The sequence below is a fragment of the Plutella xylostella genome, chromosome 27 (genome assembly GCF_932276165.1).
Source record: "Plutella xylostella chromosome 27, ilPluXylo3.1, whole genome shotgun sequence".
Lineage (NCBI taxonomy): Eukaryota > Metazoa > Arthropoda > Insecta > Lepidoptera > Plutellidae > Plutella > Plutella xylostella.
This window is the reverse complement of record NC_064007.1, coordinates 2,399,817-2,426,585: the sequence shown is the minus strand read 5'-3', so window position 1 is coordinate 2,426,585 and position 26,769 is coordinate 2,399,817. Positions and strand designations below refer to the sequence as shown.

The 26,769-nt window shown below is 39.7% G+C and overlaps 1 protein-coding gene across 13 annotated transcripts in view; it reads right to left on the bottom strand.

Annotated features, from left to right (window-relative positions):
- The window catches only part of LOC105381280 (plasma membrane calcium-transporting ATPase 3), a 122,713-nt gene that overhangs the window by 62,322 nt on the left and 33,622 nt on the right, over positions 1-26,769 (bottom strand). For 7 of the 13 annotated variants that reach the window (XM_048630786.1, XM_048630785.1, XM_048630791.1 and 4 more), the window contains exons 1-2: positions 14,990-15,296; positions 13,912-13,979 (exon numbers count right to left, since the gene is read on the bottom strand). The gene's annotated coding sequence lies outside the window, so the exon portion shown is untranslated. Of the gene's footprint in view, positions 1-13,911; positions 13,980-14,989; positions 15,297-18,120; positions 18,350-26,769 lie in introns of those variants that run through there. The other 6 variants (XM_048630779.1, XM_048630780.1, XM_048630784.1 and 3 more) reach the window with 3 other exon arrangements.

Sequence of the window (26,769 nt, the reverse complement as noted above, 5' to 3'; positions counted from 1 at the left end):
TAGGGGGCACATTCAAACGTGGGCAAACCTTTATACACCTTATAGCGTTAGAGGCTAAAGCTCAAATTCCACGACAAAGGTCACACGGGTCTGAGAAAGTTACGATAAGGAATCTAATCTGAAAAGTGGCGCTAGTGTCTATGGTCGCGCTTCATGAGGTGGCAAGTTTCGCAGTTTATTCTTGAGGTGGGATGTAATAAGTTCGGTTTAAATGGCACAAAAGGCAGGATGTTGTTGAAGACTATGCGCACCGACATGCCAAGATTAGGCTTGGCTTTTAATCGCCAATGAGTTTTAATCGCCACGTGTAGAAACTGATGAATATGTTTGACATCAGAAGTGTGGGGTGAAACTATTATGTAGCTATTTATAAGTAGATGGGTGTGACTTTATGAATTGATTGGTCAACGGTCGATAATAACCTTTTCTTTTGGACGACCTTTTATAACACAGAACGCCACCCCTAATTCAAAAGACGCCGCTAACTTCGAACGATGCTTAAGACCCTGAACATCTTTCGGTACATTTGATCTTTATTCATGTTGGCTGTAGCCAAAGTTGTAACCTACATTTATTGCTCTATAAACTCATTCGGCGCTTTATAGCCGAATCGTGCATAATTTTGGAACTGAGAGATAATAGAACGTGTCTGTATAAGGCATTTTCCATTGAGTCATTAATTTTATCCCAGATCACTTCAAAATTTTGGAAGACATTGTTCCATACAGATATTTGATGGCTTGTCGCCAAATGGTTCAGAGATAGGCATGAAATTTAGGTCTCAAAAATAAATGGGTTCACTGACCTACTCGAAGTAACTAAACCATTAAAAATCATCGTCTTCAAAATAACATTCATCAAAAACTTCAAAACGTTTACATTAAGATATTCATTAAAGTCATAAATGTCGAAGAACATCTGGTTCCTTCACAGCTAACAGGGTGGCGGAATTCAAAGCAATTGTCAAAACAAAAAGGGTTAAGTACCTCATAAAACGAACAGAAAATACACGGAGGGGGGCGTATCGTTGCTTTATGAAGAACATTAGGAAAATTATGTAAGGAAAACAATGAGATGTACAAACACAAGCTACTGGGACGTCGAGACGATTTTGACGTTTTGCCGAAGGGTATTTTATTGGGTCTCTTCTTTGACATAAACAACTGTGATATTCAATTTTCGTCGATATTTCTCAATAAATAAAAATCGTCTGTAAGACAAATAAGTTAGAATCAATAATAAGAAAGCATTATAAATGAAAACGTCGTCACCTGGAACAAAGGGTGGCAACTGGCAACGGCTGTGAATGAAACAATAACTCAAATAGTAAACTCCAGATTAAACTATCTAAAACAGAGTTAGTTCCGGTGACATTGCAGCAGCAATATATGACGTTGCAGCTTATTAAAACGCTGTTGCAACGTGGGGGATGAGCTTCGCAGCTACAGACATGGCTCGTTGCCCATTTGACCTCAAATTATTTTACTACTCGGACTTTTTATTGTTTATTTATTAAAGTACTTATACATAATATATTTAGGTTTACAGATTGTGCCACAAAACTTTTGCCCAGTTTGTATGTGGGATCGAAGACTCTTTAATTTACTGCTATAAAAAACAAATTATTCAACTAATAATGTAGGAAGTAATTTTATTTAGTTATAAATACTCGTAATGAGAACAATTACTTCGCTTTGTCAACGGTAACGTTGGCTGATAAATATCAGTGACTCTGGAACCGTAATCGAGGGTGTACGCTACAAATCCACTGCATAGATCTAGAAACCAACGACGAGGAGAATTGGGATCAAAGAATGAGGTCTGAGAGGAGATAAGGCTTAGTTGGCAGCAACATCCGGGTTGAGTGGCATTCAACGGTCAGCAATTAGGTCGACGAAGGTTCTCCGCAAACTCTGTTACCGCGCAGATGGGGACAGACTTATAAGATCAGTGAGGTCACCACCACCGAACATTAGCAATCAACAATCCTCAAGCAATCCTCGGCCTCGCTGGTCAAATCTGATGTAACTTTTATGGATCTGACAGATTTTTGACAGACGAGCGACGCTGCTTATGGATTGTTTATTGCTAATGGGTCGGTGGTGGTACGGTAGCTGACACGTTTGTCTCTGTGGTGAAACACGAAAAAACACACAAAAGGACTATTGATAGAAAACTGCAAATATCAAAGATAATTATGATCTAAAAAGGTTATGTAACGAAAAAGGTTTCATAACAATAGACGCATGTATGTAACACGACCTCAGAATCCAACCTTTTACATGGCACGAAAAACATTTTCCCCATTGTCCGAGGTGAGATTGTATTATTGCTTTGGTAAGACCCTACCGCTAAGTTTAGCTATTACAGCGGACACTGAAAAGGGTCTGACAATATACCTAGTACGGAACAATATTTTTTTACACAAAAACAAGAGGTGACCTAATTATTAAAAGAGGAATATTGGGTGCGAAAGTTCCAAGAACTTATTGATACAATGGCGTCAAACGGTGCCTTACGGTGCTTGCCACCATGCCAACCGGATAATGCTATTGTCTCGTTTAAAATAGCCGAATCAATTCGTACGGCACAGTTAACGTAGATGCGTTTCATCACTGCTTCCAGAATACTGGTTAGCGAAACAACTGGGTCAGACGTATACCGGAGTTCTGTAAACTTAGCTGGCAAACAATCTTGATTGAAAGCCGCATACTCCCTAATCGACGGGCGACCGAGTCAGGATTAATCGATTCCAATACGTTCCGAGTAATCGACAGTGTTGCCAAATAAGTGGATTAGTGGCGGCGTGAGCGATGAAAGTGTGGGTTCGGGGCGACATGGTGTCGCGTGTGTGTTATGATTTCTTGGAGTCACAACTAATTAAAAACTCCATGGCGCCTTAAGAAGTTTCTGGAGAACATTTGATAAAACCGCAACATTACTTGCAAGACAGTTTTATTGCATAAGAAGAAAAAAAAACTATCACAATAATATGTTAATTGGGAACCGAGATGAAGTTAAATTTTACATTGAATTCAGAGTCAGGGACTTATGGTTGAGCCCAAAACGGTATACTGCCAAATATAAAGATTATGTTGCCCATAATCCAATCCAATCTTGGAGGATACCCATATGCTGCAGTGGATTTTGACGGGTTGTGTGTTTGTGTCTTTTTTTTATCCATTGTCAGCGTTATATTTTGAGGCAAAAAATAAGATGTCTTCTCTACAGTGATAAATGATACAGAAAAATAATCCAGCTATATTTTATTACGACGGTAGCTCAGAAAGCAAAAATAGTTTTTTCGGTTCAGAAACAATGAATCAAGCGTCGGCGTATACATCGCCCGGCATTTTCCCTAAACCTCACCTTGATCAAAGGTTAGCAGTAAATTGCTTCTTATTACCGATGCGAAAATGCTTTCAAACAGTCTTTCGGTAGACAATAATTTATCCCATTAATAGTTTATATATGAAAAATACGCCCATTATGCTTGAAGGCCGCCTATGACGGTATAGGTGAAGCCAGAGTTAGAAAGCTTCCACATAATATTTTTGAGGGTAAATAATATGATGATCTAATGGTTGAGGTACAAGGAGGATTTTCCAGTAGCGACGTTCGCAATATCATACTAGTCTTTATTGCCAGAACTGCAAAGACTAAAACTGCTGGAAATTTAGGCGAAGGTAGCGGGACAAAGCTCATAGAACCTGTAAAATATGAGGCTTTCGCGTGCTCCCTGCAGTTTTATCTTGGCCACACCTGCTCCTTGCTTGTAGCTGTTCCGAGTAGTTATGACCTGGGGCCAAATTAAGCTTGATCAAAGCCAACTTTAATGATGTTTAATGTAGTTGCGTTTGTTAAGGACTTGGAATTGTAATTGGGTGTTCTTACTAATTGAGCCTTTTGCCTTACTGAAAGACTATTAGGTGATATAATTTTAATTACATTGGCTACAACAAGATAACTGTACATGTCTTGGCTTTTATTTATCTATTGCACATATATAATTTATATGTATGATACAGGGTTATTTGCAAGGCGACGTGACTCTTTAAATGGCGTATTTTTTAACCTAAAACTTTTTAACATAACAGAAAACTTTGTTGTCCCACAGCGGGGACAAAGTTTAAAGTGTCATTGTGCTTTCATTTAGGGCCACCTGCAAAAACATTTGAATCTAGATTTAGTGTCAATTCTCGATTTAAGAAACGTCAAACCATATAAAATTTGTCACTAAATCGAGATTTAACACTAAATCTAGATTTAATATGTTGGTGCAAGTGGCCCTTAGTGTGGCCGCGTGCCCATGACGCCGTAATCAGTGGCACCATCGCCGCAGGATGTCCGTGCTCAGAATATGTGAACACCAGCCGCGGTGGACCGCCATCTTGGATACATTCACACCGAGGACTCTAAAGCTGCGTACAGACCGGCCCAACGAACTGCCAACGAACGCCCAACGATGGATATTTATCATACATAATACAGGGCAGATTGTAGCAACGAAGGTCAACGAAACCCGTTCGTTGGGGTTCGTTGGGCCGGTCTGTACGCAGCATAAGACTTGTGGCTTCATTTATACAAGTTCCGTGATCTTTTTGAGCTCGAAAGGTGTTTTGTAGCCCGTGATTATGTTATCATTGTAAGATCCTTTATTATATTAATGTCAGACTGGGAAAAATCATTAATGCGTAAACACCTTTGCTTGAAAAAAATATGTTTTAGGATAATAAAGGATTGTGTTTTGGCAAAAAAACACGATTTGTTCCACTTAATTCGCTTATATCCAAAATGGCTACTTGCTCATTTTCCTCAAAATTCTATGAACTTCAAACGTTTTACTCATAACTCAGCTACATTTTTCAAAATTCACAGTGAGTATATTAAGTCATAAAAACGGCAAAGTTGGCAGCTTGTGCAATGTTATTCAAATTTGGCAAACATTTTCACTCCGGTGCTTCTTGAGATCTGAATTCATGTCACAGGCCAATCAATAAAAAGGTCATTCCATGCCTCTATGAATTTATCTGAAGCGGGTTCTGTCATGGATGAAGCGACCAGGCTTTGAAGAATACCAGGACGACATACTGGTTGGGAACTCTCGCCACTTTGAGTAAGAAATGATAGCATGATTTGTGTATTGTTGTATATTAGTGTGAATAAATGAAATGAATTTGAATTCAAAATAGCTCCTCGATTGTCATTATTCCCTGGCATCTAGGGTTTGTCATCGCAGAAACTTTCTTTCAATATTTATCGTGAGTTTTTTATAGAATGTGCTTCAAGAGTAATAAATTCTGGAAAGTCTCACCTGACCCAAAGCATATCCGAGCTATAAAAGAAGCGGTGGCATGGCGACAAAGGCGGAATAACAAATTGCAAGCCAGCTACTTTTGGTTGCGGACACCTAGAAATTGAATATAAAACTTGACATTAAATCTCAAGTAGAAATTCAAACCACCACCTGGATGCTTCCTTAAAATTTTCAAAGGAAGATATTATGTTGTACAGAAATTGCAGTCCAATCGAAATCGGATCATGGCGCCACTTCCGCCTCGCGGACGCCTTTGCCGATGACGTCACGTCCGGAAAATGGCAGCAAAGGATACGTTAAAAGGAACGAAGGAGGAATTTCAAATTTTATGCCATAAATGAGGACATTTTCTAGCTGTAAGAAGTGAAATTTATGGCGACTTCCGACATTTTAGCTGGATGATTTTGCAGCTTTCTTTTTGTAAAACCGGGATATTAGAAACTTTTCAGAAATGTAAAGCAATAAAAAGTAAAATTTTAAGGTATTCACAGTAAAAAAATTCAATCAGTTATAAAAGTATCCAAGCTAACCCAATAAATACCTCTATGAATCCTGCAAACTTTACATCTTTTACTTTACTTTTCGAAAAATTGTGCTAGTGTTTCTCTATTCTAGATTTGTATGACAGTTCCATTACAAGAACAATCGAACAGACAAAATTCGATCAGGTCCACCTAGTTCCGGTCAAAACTCCAGCTATATTTCATACCACACTTCCGCTTTCCCTTGCATTGCAATCACAACAAACATGGCCTCCTCGATAATTCGCGGCAAACCTGAGTAATATATGGCCACATCGCGTGTTTAGCCTTTTTGAATTCCGTTCCTGGGTAGCACTCCCATGCACTTTAAATGGTGGTGGCAATTCCACAGCTGAATGTTGAATTGAAAGAAAGAAAGAAAGAAAGAAAGAAAATAATATTTATTGCCGAAACATTTGCAAACATGCGGAAAGAATCACTAGTACTAATCCTATTTCTAAACATAATTATTCCTATATGTAAATACAGACTTTCGGCAAAAGGTGCCATGCTCAGCATATGCTGCCGTAAACAGATGTTTTGTGACAGCGCTGTTTTTCAGCACGTCCCTGGGTGTTGTGTTAACTAAATAAATAGAACATTATATGTGAGTGGTGTGTGTCAGTGTGAATGTATGTATGTATGCGTGTGTGTTGTGAGAATGTGTGCTTTGGTATGATTATATGTAATATATTTTATATTATGCAGACTTATTTTTATGTTTATGCTTGTAAATTTCCTTAGACGCAGATAATTGTTTTTCTAATAATATTTTTTTCAATTTTATTTTAAAAGATAGATAGGACATAAATTCATGCAATGGTGGTGGTAAATCATTCCATATTTTTGACGCTGCATATTTGAAACTTCCTTTAAAGTTAGCTGTTTTATGTTTAGGAATCTCCATTCTACGTGATAGTTTGCTTCTGGTGAAGATATTATGTGCATTTCCCAGCCATTTTATCTTGTCATGCAGATATCGGGGTCTCCCTGTGTGAACTACCTCTGAATTAGAAACTCAAGTTCTGTTAATGAATGTATTGTTTCATTCGTTGTGAGGGAATTTAGCGTTCAACATCACGAGAAATTACATTATTTCAAGTACCTAAATATGTCTGTTTAGAGAAAGAGAACTTTTAGTTAGAAGCTGAATAATGTTAGGTCTAACAATTTGCTAGTCATAACTTTGTAATTCCAGTAGACATTAGTTTTAAACGCGCAATTTCATATTACCATGCCGTTCCAGCGTGTTTTGAAACTATACAAGGCCAGAACGCACCCATAGCGTACTAGCACTGTATAGTTTCAAGTGAAAAATAATAATATTTTACTTGAAAATATACACGATTTGTGCGTACTAATCGCGTATACTTTCAAGTTGGGATTTACTGAATCGTTCTTGAAAATATACATTGCTATTACGCTCATTGCTTGATTGGCGTACTTGTCGCATATAATTTATTATTATCCTACATGCTGAGTCTGATTTACTTAACTATTTCGGTAAATGTACATGACTAAAATTTACTTTTTCTGCCTGTCATACTTATAGAATGTTAATAAAAAAAGATGAACAAGTTCTAATTTCATTGATTAATTGATATTTATAGCAATGATACTTGCAAGTAAGAATACTAATATCTTATTATTTATATGAATTAAATGTAATACCTACTACACTCATGAGCAATGAAAAAGTTCTAGTACCGATAGCTCCTGAACGGAAAAGAATAGCTCAATGACGCTGTCGGCAATATTAAAGTACATTATTAACAGCGCATCAAAATATTATTATAACCAACTAAAAACGTAAAGTTCGATCAAATTCTAAATTAAATGTTTAAAAAAATTTGGGTCATTTGCTATTGACTTTTTGCTACTGACTTGGACTTATTCATTACTCGTGAGTGTAGTAGGTATTACAGACATATTTTTCATCAAGTTTTGATTTCACCGTAATTGTCTTTTATCAATTGTTCTACACTACACCTTCTACTGAGATAATTTTTACTATTTACAACAGTTCTACAGTTTAATTTCAATCAATTTACTTTTGAACTGTACGATGTAAACAAAAAACACGTTACGAAAACAATGTCAAGTGGGGAATGATGATGCAATGTTTAGAAAGCAATAGACTTATTACTATTTCGCATGAAAGAAAGAAAGAGCAACAATTCAAAATGGCTACCTGGTAACTAATCACGTATAGTTTCAAGTGCTCGCATTGCCGCTTGGCCCTTGAAAATATACACCATTAGTACGCAGTGGTAACTGCTGCAGTATATTTTCAAGCCATAATTTTGGCCTAACTTACTTGAAAATATACGCGATTAGTGCGTAATAGCCTTGTATACTTTCAAGTAAATCATGGCACCTTTTTAATTTGAAAATATACTCGAGCAGTCCCAACCTCTGCGTTCTGGCCTTGTATAGTTTCAAAACACGCGCCGTTCCATGTAAAATTACAATACCTATCATAAATATGGAGATAATAGCAGCTATTTATAATATCTAAAAGACATGACAATTACCTTTACGAATGTCAATTACAAAGGGGACGCCTTCAGACACCCACTTGCTAAAACCCATTATATCTTGATGACTTCATTCCATATCTGCTTAATAACTATCTAGTTGAGGACTATTCTGGTATTCTGGTATGTTCATTTTTGATCGGTATTTTTAGGGTCTGCAAAATCAGACTCTGCTTATAAGTTACTAGCTAAAACGCGAGTCAGCGATGCCTTGTCTTTAAGGGCTTCTCGTGGGAATCCAACATAATACGTATTTTTTTGTTAAATGGTCTAGAAGTCTGTGAGTTTATTCACTAACATACCTACATATAAAATTTGTATAATTTTTGAATGGTAATCCACACTATACGGAGAAGCATGTGAGGTTAAACAAAAAATCAAATGCTTATCGCAATAGAGTAGTCCTAGCGAATAGGCTACCAGCGGCTGGCGTGATGATCGCAGCCCCATCCAGTAATTGACCTGACACTTGCAAGGGTTGGCTAATTGGAGAGCTGACCCGCTCACCTCTGGCGCGTATTATTGTGTATCGTGATGACATCGTTTTATATGAGGACGGCGGCGGTGTAAGGTATTTCAAAGGTTATCGATATTTAGGATTTAACTTTGGTCTTACTGTTTGTGTGCCAATAACGAAGAGGAATTGCAGGATTAACTAATATTTATGGTAGGTAAAAGAGATAAAATACAAAGAATTACTGCCAAAAATCGAAAGAAAAATTCACGCACTAAACGATCGGCAAGTAATAGAAAGGATAGATAGACTCAGTTCCAACTTATAACGCAGACATGACATTCTGAACGAGAAGCTACGCGCTTCAGATGAAAACTGAACCGCAGAAACTAGTTAAAATCACTGAAACAAGACCATTGAAAAGGCAGAGCTACCTGGACAATAAAAAGAGAGGCTCAAAGTTTAACCAGAGCTAGAGCTGCGCCGTTATCCACTGCCCGCAGAGTAAAATAACAGTAGAGACCGCTTCATAGAAAAACTTCAATGGTTCACTTACACATACGAACTTGTTTTTTGAAGTGTTTTCTGTGGTATGGTGGCGGTTATCTGCAATAAGGGCTATTCTATGTGGGGGTGTAAGTACCTGGTACTCGCTCTCTCTAATGGAACCTTTGTGCATATTCCGAAGGTCTAAAACTGCCTTCCTAAGCTGCAATAAAAGTGTGGCGGACTCCTAGCCACTAGTTCAGACGAAGATCAACAGATGGCGCTCGGAACGCAATACAGCGAAGATGTATGGGAACTACGCAAATTACTATGAAAATCCTACATCGCGCATTCGAAGTTTCTCACCTACTCTGCAATATATAGAAATCCCCAACGCTAACCGTTGGGCAGCTGCCCGCCAGGCCACACCACCCGGCCTGGTCGGAGGATCCTCCCTTTGCATGGGGATGCTCCAACACCTCCAGCATCTCCATAGTGGTGACCCTGTGAAGAACATCAGCGCAGCCTTCTGAAGACCCGCAGAGCAGCCTCCACGCCATCTTCCATCGACTTTCTCTCCTCACCTCAACAGCCGCGCAGCAGAAACCTCAGCAAGCAGCCCCTGGAGCCAACCAGCCAGCATCCGGTCTCAAAGGGCATCATGACCACCAGCATGCAGCGAACGCGCAGGCCTGGTCACACCCTCGACCCACACCAGCAACTTGGCACAGCACCACTGCACTTCGGCCGGTCAGCAAGCGGAGCCATCCTCTCCTGGTCGACGCAGCACTCTGCCACCATGCTCCACTGCAGGCTCATCCCGACTCACCGTGGACATCGCCACTGCAGCATCACCCCGACTCACTGGGGACTCCTCACCGCACTCACAGTCCCGACTCACTGCGGACTACGCGGCACTGGCTGGCAATCAAGACTCTCGGCTGCACTGAAGACTATCGCCCTCCGGTCTCGGTGGGGGAGTGATGTGGCGGACTCCTAGCCACTAGTTCAGACGAAGATCAACAGATGGCGCTCGGAACGCAATACAGCGAAGATGTATGGGAACTACGCAAATTACTATGAAAATCCTACATCGCGCATTCGAAGTTTCTCACCTACTCTGCAATATATAGAAATCCCCAACGCTAACCGTTGGGCAGCTGCCCGCCAGGCCACACCACCCGGCCTGGTCGGAGGATCCTCCCTTTGCATGGGGATGCTCCAACACCTCCAGCATCTCTATAAAAGCTATATCAGAGTCAGACTCATCATCAGATGACACTTTCTAAAATAACTTTTACTAGACTGATCACTTTTCTGCATTCTTTGATACTCTGTGTGTGTGAGTTAACTATTAGAGCGGGCACCCCCCACCAGACTGGGCAGAAGCTGCTGAAATTAAAACAGCTGTCAGCACAGAATTGCAAAGCGCCTATTACCAGTGGCGCAGAGGCGAAATTTCGAAATGAACCTGGATTTATTATGCGATTCTGACCACGTACGTTTGCAGCGTCCTGGGGGGTCACTTTATATGACGAAAAAACTAAGTTTCGCTGCTGCACGAGCCACGACTCTATCCGGTTGTATTAAAGCTGCCGATTGCACGACAGCTCTCGTTCGTTCGTTTTTAGTCAGTATAGAGTAACCCTCCTGGCTTCCCCCAGAGGTAACTAATCACTAAGATACGAACGAACCAAGTTTATACGTTGTTTTAGCCTGCAACATTTATACAATAAAAATTTTTTTCTATACATACGTTACTTAGAAGTTCATTTGGATTATAATCGAATTCAGAGATTATCCCAGGATTAGCGGCTGATCTATCTATGCTCTTTAATTAACAGGAAGCCCTATAAATCAAGGGCTAACGATAAATTTACTAATCAAAGTTTAGAAATCAAATTAATCCGTTCAGAATGCCGAAGCAGCAAGCGAATTGTTGAAAGCAAGCAAAGTCGCACGCCGATATGTTTTAAATAATTTCAGTTTAACATTTTAAAATCCATTAAAACTCGAGCTGTCGAAATAGCACTTTGTGAATTAACGGAAAAGTTTTATGCCGAGCTGTAGGGCAGGTTAATTAAAAACGGTGCAGAATGGCTGATTTCATTATTTTATACCGGCAATAACTCGGAATTTCCGGGAAAAATCGCTTCGCACCTTTAAACTTCCGATGCTGGCAAAAAACAAGACATGGCAAACAAAACGGCCATAAGCGCCGCCAATACGCTCTTATTTCCTGCCCGTGACGTTTTAAAGCCACGATAAATTGAGTAAATCACGCCAGAATCCCCCTTTTGAGTGTTTTTGCAGTATTAATCGAATGTTTTCGTAATATTTGCAGAATAGCGGGCGGTAACGAGCCGGCGAAATATTCGGAATAGCCCGGTCAATGTGAAATATATACAGGGCATGCTTTGTTCCGACATTGGCCAGACACTCGCTGAAAAACGAAGCGCTTACCGCGCGGGGAAACGGGACGAAAAAAAAACGACAAAAACAATAAGCCACGAAATGTGCTTTAGACAATACTGCGCTTATGCAACGACCGGTTGGTTCAGTGGGTAGAGAAGTTAGCGTGGTTTGTTTAAGTAATCCCGGACTGGGCAGATTTACAATGTAAACTATGTTTAATGTATCAGGACATAATATATTAAATAAATAAATATATTAGGCGTGGCGATTATAGCAGGAATATTGGTATGTCTAACAGTGAACATTCGTACATTTTTTTTAGATAATAACCAATGTATTTTATCTTTATCTTTATATATACAGATAGACAGAATATCTCATTAGTGACAATGCATTTAAAAGCGCTAATATTGTAACCAAAGTTCTATACAATATGCCAGTCCGTGCACATTGAGCGCAAACATAAACAAATAATAAAAACAAATTACCATTGAAAACAATAAACATGAGCTCGTTAGTTCCAACTTTAACAATGTAAAGAGTAAGAGTGTTTCTTTTTAATATAACTGCCGAGGTATTTTTGTACATTATTAGAAGCGGAGTGAAAATATACGTATCTCTCTCTAGATTCGTACGTGTATTTAAATCAACCGATAAGTGTAAGGCGGCGTTGCAAAAGCGAATCAAAACCATCGAACTAAAACACCTATCAAAATCAAATATACCAAATAAAAACCGAAATCTGAAAACAAAAGGAATGCGGCAAAAACGTTCAAAATTGTATTTCATGTCGGCCCGTTGGCTCATGTAACTGAACGACTTTCACAAAGTAACGAACACTGTAAAACCATTCCAGAAGCGACTGAGCAAATAGATTGTGCCGATTTGCAGGTGAGGCTTTCCAACCGCCGCAAAACGGTTTTCGGACATGACCCGAACGCCCAATATATCTAGAGCTACCAGCTGCAGCTCCATTTCAGCCCAACAAAAGCCTTAATTGGGTGGTCGGAGGTGAAATAGACGAGTAACCGACCTACCAGCAGACTGGTAGGCGCTAGTTGAATTCAATCAGTTCAATGAATCAGAGGACAATAGACCGCTAATTCAAATGGCTGAATAGATAGCGCTATGAATGATAGAGCGGGGTTGCTTTTCCCAAGTTTTATATCTGGAATAGTGAAAAAAAACAATCGTATAAAAAACTAGTTTAGGTCTATACCCCGGAAGCCACAAATCCGCTATGCATTCAACGAAACAAATCTTCAGCTGCATCGGAACTAAACGCCTGAAGGCAAAACAAGATACGAATGGAATTTGTAAAGCGAAATAATTCAAGCGACACAAAAGTTGCGAGGGAATTCAGTCTTGCTTGGTTTTTCAAGTAGAACTACAGACGTCATAGAGAAAGAAATTATATCACCCAGGTGTCTGCCAATAGACTGATGATCAGAATGACATCATGGAAGTCATCGTTTATAAAAAGTAACAGAACACGCAAGACAATGAAAACATAGTTAGGTCTTGAGTCAGAGGCGTCGTTAGTTACTGTGTACAAAATTTATCACTCAGTCAGTTTTATGACACGGTAAAATACTAAAGTTTACACGCAGGAAACTATTCAGCGGCGGCAAGACTTCATGCTGCAAATAGGACAGTATTATTGTTGCTACAAAATGCTATACTTCTTTGTAAACACACATACAATGAACAAAACGCAGAAATAAAAACAGGGAATATGCACAGAATGTGAATCAAGTTAAAAGGTAATGGTGTCAGGGTGCCGTGTGCCAAAATACAACATTGACGTGATAAGAATCATTGCATTGGATGCAAATGCATGATGTAACCCAAGGACTGAACAGTCACACCGATTAACATAAATCGCATTGAATAAAACCAGTTTCCTTAGCAAGCGTACAAAACACTGATTAATAAAACGAGCCCGTTGAAAGCTGATGATGATAATACCGTCGATACAGATCTTTAATCTCCAATTCAATCTTTAATCACTACTCAGGGTCAGGTGACTTAGAGGTTACACATGAGTGATAAGGATAAGGTAGGCAATGAGTTTCGGGGTAGGAGTAACGGTAACAGCGAGAGTAATTGATTGAGCCATGAACCTCATTCGATTACAGGAGGGTCTGAAGTTGCAAATGTTATTAAGAAGGGTTTACATACCACGAGTGCGTGTCGCACCCGTCTTTCTGCCGCGGCGTATGGCTCCCTATTATGCTGCAGGTGGCGACCTGGAACCAACCAAAATACATTAATTAATATAAGATACAGAAACTATTTACTATTAACAGTGTCAAGTGTAGGCTACTACTTGAAGTAATAAAAATATTTCGACCAAAAATATAACGATGTGTTATTATACCGAATCATATTTGTTAGTACCTATATAAGTTATGTAACTTCTGTTCTTGATTGTGTATAAATAAAAAATATTCTAGCTATGTAGTTCAACGGAACAGTGATCCCATTATCCTCGAAACCAGCCTCAGAGAACCACATTAATTTACTTCACTATGGAACTAGCAAAGGGAAGCATCGATTTCGGTTTACTCGAGGCCGACTTAAGGGATTATGCGGGCTCAGTGTTATTTACAGTATTAGCAACCGCATCTTCTGTTTAACCAACATTAAGATTGAAGATCAATCCGTTCTGCTTTGGATTGAAAGTTATCGATTGTGTAGGCTTTCCCATTGTTCAGATTACCGGTATGTTCTTACTCGTTTTGGCAATTTATTTATTCGGTTCACTGATCGAATTGAATATTTAGATTAGGGTGAAATTTTTGAGGATTATCAAAGGCGCTACTTTGAAATCCAGAGCATTGAAAGTCAAAAGGAAACGCGGGCGGAAAGAAAGCTTGCGATCAAAGATGATTTATTCGTATTTTCGGAGTGTGTTCCGGGTACGGGGAAGTTCTCGTTATGAACGTCATTAATGAGATCACAAAGCCTTCAGAATACTCCACTGAAGTAGTCAAATAGTGACTTATTAAACCCCGACAAACACAACCGACACCCATACTGGCATCAAACTCGATCAACCACAAAACTTAATGAAGAAAACCACATCGGGAAACACCGTATACCGCACCGAGATTGTCAAATCCGTCTAGACGGAATCCTTTAACACGATATCGAGTTACTGGGTCCACACAGGCAGCTACTACCGTCGCACTAATTGATGAAGGTATTTAACATGCCGTCTCTGGATGGAAAAGTAAACATTGCCGTTGACACGCACCGTGGGTGTTGGCTGCGCAAATACCAACGCTGGAACCACGAGCACTGCAAGCTTCCACAAGGTCTGCGCCTTGTAGAACTTGCTTCACAACACAAGACCGGATCCTGGACTGAGAACCTCCGTTGGGATGAACCAACTATGGATGGAACAGTTGCACTGCTCTGCAAGACTCTCGAGAATCTGGCCGAGTTGTTTATCACTGAAGCGGCAGTGACAGTGAGGAGTGTAGGCGCCCGCGCGGAGATTCACAGCGACTGAGATATATCAACTTCCTCGACCGAGGGAAGCCGAACACTGCATTATGACAATGTCGTATAGCTTAGTACGGTTCCTATCAAATGCGATAGGATTTATTTTTGATATGCTTATCAGACTGCAAACACAGAATCAGTGTCGTAAGACATAAAATTTTATAACGATAAACGTTTGTTATCACGCGTGCAAATAGATGTGTTTAATTAAAAGTTATCGTGATAAACTGATAGCACTGAAGCCTGAGGTATGAAGGCCAAAATGTTACCGTATTTGTAGTGTTAAGCGCTCTGGCTTTTTAATTATTAACGGTCTATTAAAATTCTTTTGCTCAAAATAATTTCTGTTATGTAATTCGGGGTATTTACTTGTCAAGGCTTTAAAAATAAATTAAAAGTATTGACATTTAGGTTACCTACTGCACTGAAAGTTATGCGATGTCGTAAAATATACCGCATTGAGTGTATGATTCACTGAACAATTAAATTCGAAATGCCACATTAATCGCACAGGGTTATGATGATTCTATTATAACTAAACAATTAAAATATGTTTTATGAAGAAAGCTTGAAATACAAGAAACATTTCATACTACACATGCAGAAGTTGTTGTAGGACTTTTAGGTACAAAAAAACATTCCATGGCAACGTTGGTTATCGGTACATCAGACAACAATATCACCAAAATGCAATCTGCGAACGAATCATTTGGCGAGCCATATTGGTACCGTATTAGATATTTTGCTTCGATTTTCAATAAAGATAGACCACTCGATATGCCCTGCGGGCTACTCCTGATATCTATTTCAATAACGATAACAAAATCGTATCTTCAAAAACGAAAGAAGCCATTTCGTGCACACATTAAATAAAACCGAGTATCCATGTGGATACATATTACTTTCTGACACATTTATCGAGGAAGCCGTTATGTATATGTAATAAAATCAACAGTAATCCGTCGAATTGAGGGAGCCTATTTTAGAGTACAATTATCATGAAATCCGTTGATTTAGGTACTGTTTCATGTAAAATAAACCTAGTGGGTAGGGGAATAAAATAATTATGAGCATACATACAATATGTATTCAGGAAGTAACACAAAAGGTACGTGGTGGAATACTCGGGTGTGTTAGAATGGATATGTTTAATTGCTAAAAGGTTTCTATTGGTGGCGCACTAATGGGTGAGAACTAAGCCGGTAAAGTGCTCAGTAATGTCGTTTGAAATGAAAAGCTTTAAGTACAAGAAGAAAGCTCTAAGTTTACTCTTTCACAGTAGCTTTTTATTTTTATTTAACTTTTCTTGGTGTAAGTAAAGAATGTAAAATTTTAAAGTCCTATTACAGTTTGTTCTTTAAAAGTTTTCAGTCAACCTCTCATTATTATGTATTTAGAGGTACAAAAAGTATTTTCGTCTTTGACACCGTTCTTTTTGAAAACGCTATGCTAGTTTTTGAGTCGGGTGACGTTATCAACGTTTCAATTTCCCAATCAAATTCAAAAGTACACCTTCAATGACGTGCGACTTTTCGATGAAAGTAAATTTTAACGTAAAGGCTGGTAATGTGGGTCACTTGCTTAGCTGGTAATGGATGGGAAACGATCACACCGCCAGGATAATCAGTCAGTTAACGAGCACGGCGGCTCTGAGCGTCGCCAGTCGGCTCATAATGTAGGGACTTGAGGGCGACATGACATCATCAACGTGACGTCACAAGACAAATGGACCGTAAATTCATAAATAGTTCTTCCTGGTTACAATCCCCGTTGCTACGCTAGGAAGTCTATACGTTCAGCATAAGTTTTCCTCTAGGCTTCTGCAGAACGAGTGGGATAGAGGCTATGTTTCAGTGTTGCGGATGTATCTGCGGGACATCACTTGAGAACCGGGTCGAGGGTGGCAAAGTTCAAGAATTGCTGCATCAACCCGGCTTGCTGATCGTCTATTGTTATGCTTCGCTGTCAGCGGTTTATAATGGAAAGGTCTAGAGAAAAGAAAGATTAGGACAGCGAACTGTGAACAGGAAATATGACTATCTTTTTTTGGATAAACACCGGCTATGCGAGTTGGACTCGCGCACAAAGGTTCAGTACCATTAATTCTAAATAATAGTAAATTTATGTATTATTCAAACATAATTTAGTTTTTTCTCTGTTTTTTTAATAGCAATTGAAGAACAAAGTTCAATTTCCAATTTTTCAGACAATGATTAAAGTCTAGCTTTCAGATTTTTCCCTTCAGCGTTGCCGGTACTTGAGAGACAGACTGACAACAAACTGGTCCGATAAGGGTTCCGCTTTTACTATTCGAGGCACGGAACTCTAAAAGAATATTAAATGTAGAGCAGATTACGAGTATAAATAAATAATACCCAATTCAATACATTGATAATGTAACTAATTATAAACCTGCCTCAAGTAAAAGCTCCGCAAACACACTTGAAAGTCTTCGGTTTCATAAACTTGACTCAAGAATTCGCTTGTTCTTTAAAGAAAACGCGGGTCTGACGTCAGTAGCCATTAGAATCGAACGACGAGTATCCGATATCGGTAGCTGTTATCCTAAACAAAGCCTTGTATTCGATTACTCGAGGCTCTGCCGCGATCGATTCTCCTCTGGCGAGTATTTAGCAAATGAGTCATGTCGGTAGCTAACCTACAAATAGGAATTCGGATGTTTTTACGTGCCGTCTAGACTAGAGCACTGCCGGCGACAGGATGGCGGCTGCCTCCTGACATGGAAATCATAATATATGTATAGGCCCGTAAAGGAACGTTTTACGGGCTCGACACACTTCGGTTACGACTACGAGCGATCGGAAAATTTTGAGGTTAGAAATGGCCGACCCGACACTACGGACATTAAATAGCGATTACCTGAGAGTCTGACGAGAGCTTTAGTAACAAGGCGATAGGGTTCACAGGACGGAAGACACGAAGAGGTGATGATCGAGAGGGCCCGCTAATCTCCATATCACTTGGTGGTGGCGACTGAGCGTCCTCGGCGCGCCTCGCACATCGCTCGCAGCGGCTCCAGGGGATTCCTTTCAGGCATCAAATTAGTCACATACATCAGGCACTTGAAGTCATAATTGGTTGTGAAATATCTCGCGGTACTAGGGCAGCACACATCACAGCATAGTATCTGAGACACGTGCTCTCGCGGCAGACAGGGACGGATTCACTGAACGTCCTTGGCTAGGGGGCGCTTGGAGCGCCTGCGGCATCAGACGTTTCAATCATCCCCGGAGCGAGCGGGACGGAGGTATGCCGCGCGGCAGAGAGCGAGCGAGCGAGCGCGTGCTGTGCTATTGACCGGCTCGCAGGCCACGCCCACCGGGCGAACATGGGCGCGCGAGGCTCCAAGTGAAAATCGAACGCCAGCCCGGGCAGTCGCGCCGCTCGCCTGCAGCATCAAGGTTACCGCCACATAGCTATACTTCTGCACTCCTTGTAACTGTCATCTGTCAGGCCCAGTTAACGCCGAGTACGGCGGGGACGAAAAATCTATAATTCCATGTCTTTTTGGCAAGCGTAAAGTAGGTTGGGCAAGTCGATACGGTGAGTTCACCGGGTTCAAGTTACGTCATGCGAGGACATGGAACTTTTCATTTTTAATTAAACATGGGCTCAGGCGGCCTGCGCCTATGCCTGTGCCTCGAGAGCCGCATCGGTAAAGGTTACGTAACGGTGACCTACTGGCAAGCACGTGAGACGGGAGGTCCTACCCTAAACGATATCTTGGTAGTATATGAATGCGAATCGACTTTAAGTCTGTATAAGTTAGCGCATGTTGGCCTTTTCGTGTGCGATTACGTGAGTTACTAGCTAGCTACTGGGTTCGTGGAGCGGGTTACAGGTTCATTGTGGCACGTTTAATGGGTTTTTGCAGTAATGTTTACGAGTATGCCGTGTGCTCGGCAGTTGTGGTATTTTAAGTCTAACCGACTGACGCATAGATTGATAGTGCTGAATTACCGCCAGTTTTAGATTTAATGAATGGCTATCAGCCAGCTATTTAACTCGAGTTCTAAGAAAGGTCTCCTAAATCTATAAAGACATTGGACTTTTTTAAACACATGACATAACAAACGTACTATAAAGTTCATTTGATATTATGTAATTTTCATGCCAGAAAACGGCCGACAAAAGGTTGTGTGAGGCTTAGCAATACCTACGTTTAAAGCTGTTACACTTCAAAAGTAATTTATAATAATTAATTTTGAAAAAAAAAACTTCTACGTGCTATGTCCGCAAATTGTACACTGAGACCGACTATCAATCTGTAACGGTGATAAATAAAATAAATAAAAACAAAACAGGCCCCTCAGGCATCTTAACAAAACCCATAAACTTGAGGAGAAAGTACAAATTCTAGCATTAAATATTCACACCCTGTACGGCATTAACTTTAATACGTTTCAGCAATAACACATGCTGTCACACTCTCACCAATTTACAACACGCCTGGGCAAACAAGGACCGCCACTCCGGGGGGATAAAATATAAAACAAACATTCGTGCAAAAAATAAAATTCTAATTTAATCTGAAGCCGGTCGTAATCTCGGGAAGAGAACCCTTGACATTTACGTACAGTTTAGCTTACACGGGACGTGCTACTGTTACGCGAATTCCTCCCTTACGCTTATTGCTGTGGAGTGCAGAATCGCGGATGCTACTGTCGTTCACTGAACTTCGTACGGAGGTATCCAAAAGAGGTTTTGTTGTGTGTTACAGTTAAAATTACAGCCACGGAAAGCAAGATGTCACTTTGTAGAATCCACTGTATATTTTTGGCACGGCCCCTATTTGCATAAAGCGGGCAGATCGAGCCGAAATATGGTATTGATTTTTATAAACATAACACAATTCGTTCCCAACTTTACCTTGAGCCCTTATTCGTTAGCGGGTGAACTAAATATAGTTTCAGTGCCATGCTATTTTAACCGGTTTCCACCCTTTTTAACCGGTATAAGTTGGAGCTGGTTTCTGTGAATATACTTTTTTTCGGCTTTAGAAATAAAAATAGACTTCGAAAAAGGAGGTTCTCAATTTAGTGCCATTGCAAAAAAATTATGTATATACTTGCTTAGGATTTTTGAAGTGTTACATAGAATTGGTCTCAAAGTTTAATTATTTCTTACGTTTTACTTCTAGTCTTTTTAATCTAGTTTTTGTAGTAATAGTATACTGTATCCAAAAAACAGTAGGTATCAAAATTCGGTTAGTAAATACCGTAACCGGCCATAGCACAGCAGAACAGAATAAAAATCCCAGGGGCGAACCACAGCTCTATCTTGTTGTATTAAGCGTGCCGATTGCATGTATTTTAGTTCGTTCGTTTGTCGGTGTAAAGAGTGACCCCCCAGGCCCACGTGTAAAAGTTCACTCACATATAAGAGGCGAGGAGTTTGCCTTGACCTGCTCTCACAATATTACTGTAATTTTGCTGTTTTCATATTGTGTAAAGAAATAAATATACAAGAAGGAGTATTTTTAGAAAATGTTACTGTTTTACCATTATTTTTATTTTAGGAAGTTCATATTGGGTTTCCATGTATCCTTTCATATTAAAAAAGAACTCGTATTTAGTCTCAAATTAGATAATAAATGTATAAAAGCAATAAAATCAATAGGTAAGCAATAAATAGGTTATAATTAAATGAAAAATATGAAAACAATAAATGTTTTTAATAATAACGGAAATTGATCTTTCACATTTCTGTTTACCGTATTTAAATAGGTACTTCTTCTAATTATAGCTAACAAGGAATTGAGGAAAATTGCCTCTTATTATTTTATAAAATAAAGTTGTCTGAACCATAATCAAAGCCAACAACCACCCATCGTCCACAGCTGGACATAGGCCTCACACCGCTGCTTTATGTATAGTAGGTATATGCCTCTGCTTTTCGCATTCAGCCACTTAAACTGGATGGCGTCCCACGCTATGTTTGTCACATCGTGGCTCGATTCTATTCCGGAAACCATAAAATTCATTTTTATTTCCCGGTTTTATTAACTGACGTTCGTGTTTTAGTACGTTACACATTGTTTTGTGCAGTTAGTTTATTATTTACCGAGTACAATGTCAATTTACGATGTGGATACACATTCATAATATATACTCAGAGCTAAATCTAACGAAACTCTCTATGTCATTACATATTATGGATAGGTAAGAGAATTATAAAAATATTGTATTCGATTTCAGTTGGCTTAGATCCCTAGTTGGGCGCCAATTATGTCCCATGTTGGGTGCCAATAGATTATGGGAACATCTCAACTGGCTTCATAATAAGCTGCTTTCTTCACAGTGCAGCGTTAAAGTAAATACTATAAAATACTCACTAGAGTTTTAAGTATAGCTGACTATGGTATTTATATGTCAAAATCTAAGTTTTTAAAAATAAGATTTACCTAATTCAATCATAATCCAATCGACAAAACAATAAAAGCGACGACAACAACACTACAATTTAGCGCTACGTAATAATGTAACACCGAGCCATAAACTCTTTGCATTTAAGCCCTTGCATGCGACCATTAAAGCAATATTCGAAGTGGCTAAGTAAGGGTTACCGCCACGGTAACAAAATGTATGGCTGGGCGTGACAAGCCCACCCCAAAACGGAAGACCTTGGCCTATGGCTTACAGTTACACACGCCTAAAACAAAGACTTACCTAATATGTACTCATTTTTTTCATACGACTGTTTAGTTTGCAGGGCCCAAAGTCCGCTAAATTTTATAGATGCCAATTGGATGTAAACACCAGGAAATTTGGTAGATAATATGTAATTTTCTCGTGTTTTTGACATCTATTAAATTTTGTAAACTACTGGCCTTAATCTAGACAGCACCTCGAAAAAATACGAGACGCATTTACAGTGAACAAGGCGTTCCCAGACCTTTTGAGCTCCTCCCGCATAAAAACACTATCCGGAGTCTAACAATTTAAAAGTTCAGGTCCGCCTGCTTCCCGTAAACTCATTCAAGAGGGTTAACTCTATACTGACGAAAAAATAACAATCGAGAGCTGTCGTCCAATCGGCACGTTCAATATAAAGAGATAGTCGTGGCTCGCGGAGCATGGCTTCGTAACTTAGTTTTTCGTAATTTATAGTGTTGCAAAAATGGTAGGTACTAAGCCGAAAGTTAATGACTTAGGGGGTCATTCTGAAAACCTTTAGTTCTAGGAGATTTGGATCTGTGGAGTAACCCCGCAGGTCCGCCTGCTTCCCGTAAACTCGGGCCAAATGTGCACACGCTGCAAAGTTTTTAGACTCCCATTCCGCTGACAAAAATATAAGAGCAATTTGGAGAAAATATGCGCAGAATTTTTGTATTCCCAGCCTCGGTATGCTCGGTGAATAAGGCTGTTGATTTACTTGGCTTCAGTGCAAATGCATATTACGGGGACGATGTCTTTGTAACGAATGTGGTGGTGATATGCTTCGGGGATGCCTCTGCGTTTCATTAAAATACTGAGGTTTTTAAAATAGAAATGTCGAAATTGATCCCCTGAAAAAATATATTTTGGTATTCATAAGATTTTGTATTTATTGTATTTTTGTATCATATAATTACATAAGTAGCATAAAAACGTATAACGCCTACTTTCCGGTCAAGATTATTCTTACCAACTACAGTCCGTTTTTATACCTCTAGAGATATTTACCAATGTGGTAGTAGTACTTAGTTTAGATCTGGTTGTTTAGGAAGCCCAAAGACGCCGCTTCCCAATTACCGCCATAAAGGATGGTCCTATGCGGTCCCCCCTATTATAGTTGCATTAAATAGCATTTAGGCAAATGCTTGTTTATGTCCTGCCTAGGTTACGACTCGTTAGCTCTCAGAAGAAGCACAGTTAAACTGCAAACTTGGCACAGAGTCCGACCAAATTGTTTCTACTGGCCAAACTATTTCTTGTTATGCTTCCTTACTATTTAATACGCTCAACACTAAAGTTTAAGTGTGGCTTGGTCCGTTTGTTAGACGATATCTTCGTGGCGGGAGGGTCATTAAATTATTTCGCATCATTAGGGTACCCTGGAATGAAATTTATGTTTTATAAAAGGTTTTAGATAAATGGTAACGGCTAGGTGTGTAGAATTTGCAAGCCACGATGTGCTTTTATCAAATGTTCTTGCTGTAAAACTCAGCTGTTTATTGGAAACGTAGCTGAAAAATAGAAACATACCTTACATACCTCTACTGCAATAGAGGCGATAGTATGGAAAATTAAATAACTGCTGATACATAATGAATATCTCTATTGTTGTTCAATGTTTTTTTGTTAATTTACTCAGGTAATTATTTAATGGGAAACAGGAATAGCTAAGCTAGCTTAATTGAATTGTATACTGAAGCTTCGATTTCTCAGTAAACTGAGTTAGCAGAACGAGGCCGGAAGCACAAAAACGGGGCGCGATTCTGGTAAACTTCTCCGCGTAACAAATATTTACACACCTTTATTTTAAAGACTCTCTGTAAGGTAAACTAAATAAATTATAATTCGGTAGCGCGCTCAATAAGGTACACCATGACTCATGCGATACATCACTCAAGAGTGATTTCAATAATGCTCGAAATAGAAAGTAATAAACAGAACATCGTATAGGAAAACGATACAAGCAATTTAGATCTGTATGGGGAGTGCGAGTTTTTACTCCATTCGAATAGTGGTGAGTAAGGCGCGGTGGAGTCGCTACCTAGCGGTATAATACCTACGCGTTGCACTAGCTCCGCCCCATACGAAAAAGAGTCGATTTTCACTGCTCGATCGTTTAAGAAAAACCTACACTACGCGCTCTGAGGGCCAGATTTTTCATTACCGATCGAGTACTGAAACATAACGCAAATTTGTGAGCCGCGGAGCTAGTGCAGCTACTTACCGCTAGGTGTCTCTCCCGCGCGATACAAGTTCACGTTTACTCGCCGCTTCTCTCTCTCTCTAAAAAAGTCGCACTCCCCATACTGAGGGGGGCGATTCTGACATCGTCGGGACCTTGAGTGGGCCCTCACACGCTCGATCACGACGCCTCGTTATAGTAAGCACTTGACTGATGCTATCCGGGATTGAAAGAAACCTTTTCACCAACACGATCGGCTATGCCGCAGTGACGCCGCAGTAATAAGATGCTATGGGGTTGCCACCACCAAACATTATTAAATATCTAATGTGACGTGAATTGTATGGATCTGACAGATGTATGACAGGCGAGCGACGCTGCTTATGGATGGTTAATTGCTGTGTAGGTGGTGGAACGGTAGCTTTATTCATAGAGGTTGGAAGAATTAAACATACTAGCGATACCATATAAGACCAATAACAATTTCCCTGGCCGTAATTTAAAACCAGGACTTTTCACCCCTCTAGTAACGTGTTAAGTACGTAAAACGTTTGCGTAAAATGTACCAACGTAAAACCGCAGTAACCAATCAAAATGAGAATGTCAAAAAACTAACATGCCTATGCTATATTCACACAAATATTTGTTTCCGTAACATAATGTTTAGTGCAAATATCTAGACTTGACATGTTTGCCACCGAGTTGACGTTTCCGTGTTAATTTAAGTATTATTATTACTATATTTAACTTGGGTGATACCAACACCAACCGAAACGCAATAAAAATATCTATATAATTTATAATTAAAGAATATGGGGACATTATGTCCAAAACCCAAAAGTTATGAAGAGATACGTAATAATATAATAAAAAAATCGTACTTTTGAAACATCGAAATAATAATATTCGGAAAATTGACTTTTTTAATAATTAACTTTTGGGTTTTCGACATAGATCTCAAAGAAGAAAATACGTCCCACGATCTCTTCGTCCTTAATCATCGAATTGTTTTGTCAGTCCATGTGCCGAACACCCTGTATAAGTTACAGTTGATTTCTCACTCGACGAGGGTCCTTCCATGCACCCTACAATTGCAACTGGCAATTGAAGATGAGCGTTAACAGCGACTAATCCATCACAGTGGAGCCATTGGGCCAACAACCGTCATAATATGTGCCGACGAACTCGAATCAATTGACGTCCAGGGGCGGATTCAGGGTATTCCAGGGGGCAAGAGTGCCTCGGGATCAGCCTATACAGGATGTTGCAAAAAGGGTATACTAATCCGAAACCTACATATATCTAAGCCGGAAACTGAAATCAGAATTCCAAAATTCGCGAAAAAAGTCTTTCTCAATAGTAAAAAGTCACGTGAACAACAGTTTCTATTGAAAATAATTTAAAAAAAACGCATTTTTTTACGCAATACCCTGTATAGTCATGTCCGTCATATATATGTCGAAATACTAAGTTTCGGAGCGCTGATGCGCGACCCGCGACTTTATGTCGTTGTATCGTCCCGATACTGCCGACTGCACGTCAGCTCTCATTCGTTCGCTTTTCGTCAGTATATAGTAACCCTCCAGGGGTATTCCAGGAGGGAAGAGGGCCCCGGGGCTATTATGCATAGTTATTTTGACCGCAGCTGTTCAAATTTTTTTAAAACATAGCATTAGTTTTTTAGTGCACTATATATAGTGACTGTTTCACAATGTCAGGCAGGATAAGGTGAAATTGTGTACTGTTTCTCAAATAACATTTAAGACATTATCATTTTTATCTCATACACAACGTTTATAAGAGGAGCAAGAGGCCCTTAGGGCCAAGCCTCCTCTAATCCAACACCCTAGATCCGGCCCAGGGGCTGCCGTCTGACGCTTCAGTTCGCTGCGTCAATAAGTTGCGCGACAAACGGATTTGACGATCATTGTCACTCATAATCATTTTGTGTGCGTGTGATTTGAGCGCTGAATGGACCGCCATTGTTGCCGAGTTGTCGTGCTGTTTGCCTGGGTGGCGAATCACGACTATACGCTATATTATTTAAAAAAATAAGACTAGTGTAGTGGTTATTAACCCTGACTTCTATGCCGAAGGTCTCGGGTTCGATCCCCGACCAGAAGACAGATATTTGTACTAGGATCCTGTGTGTAATACGTATCTGTGTATATTATATCAACTGTTCAATACCCATAAGTATTACAGGCTCTACCTAGCTTGGGGTCGGATGGCCGTGTGTGAGATCCCCATCTATTGGTCGGGCGAGTAAAAAAACAGCACAAACATAACAGATATAAATCCGTTGGGACGCGTTCGAAAACCGACTATCTTTCTATCCAACCAGTAGTGTAGCTATGTGGGCGAGCCGACTAGCATGGATGGACAGAAATAGCTGGTGCCCTCACCAACCGATTCTATGTAGCCGCTTTATGTCTGTGACATGAGTGCGGTTTTATAAGCAAGTTGTAGTTAGTACATTGAAAGAAGGAAAACTCATTTATTTAGTTTACGTTTGATTTTACATTTGTTTTTTGTTAATTGCACTAGTGGGAAATTGTCTGTTTCAAATAAAATGACTTGGGCTTTTTTGGAAGGGGAGTAGAGCAATCTAGTATTTTGTTTGCAAGTCCAAATGTCCAGTTATATATTTTCTACTGGTTTGCAAAGAAA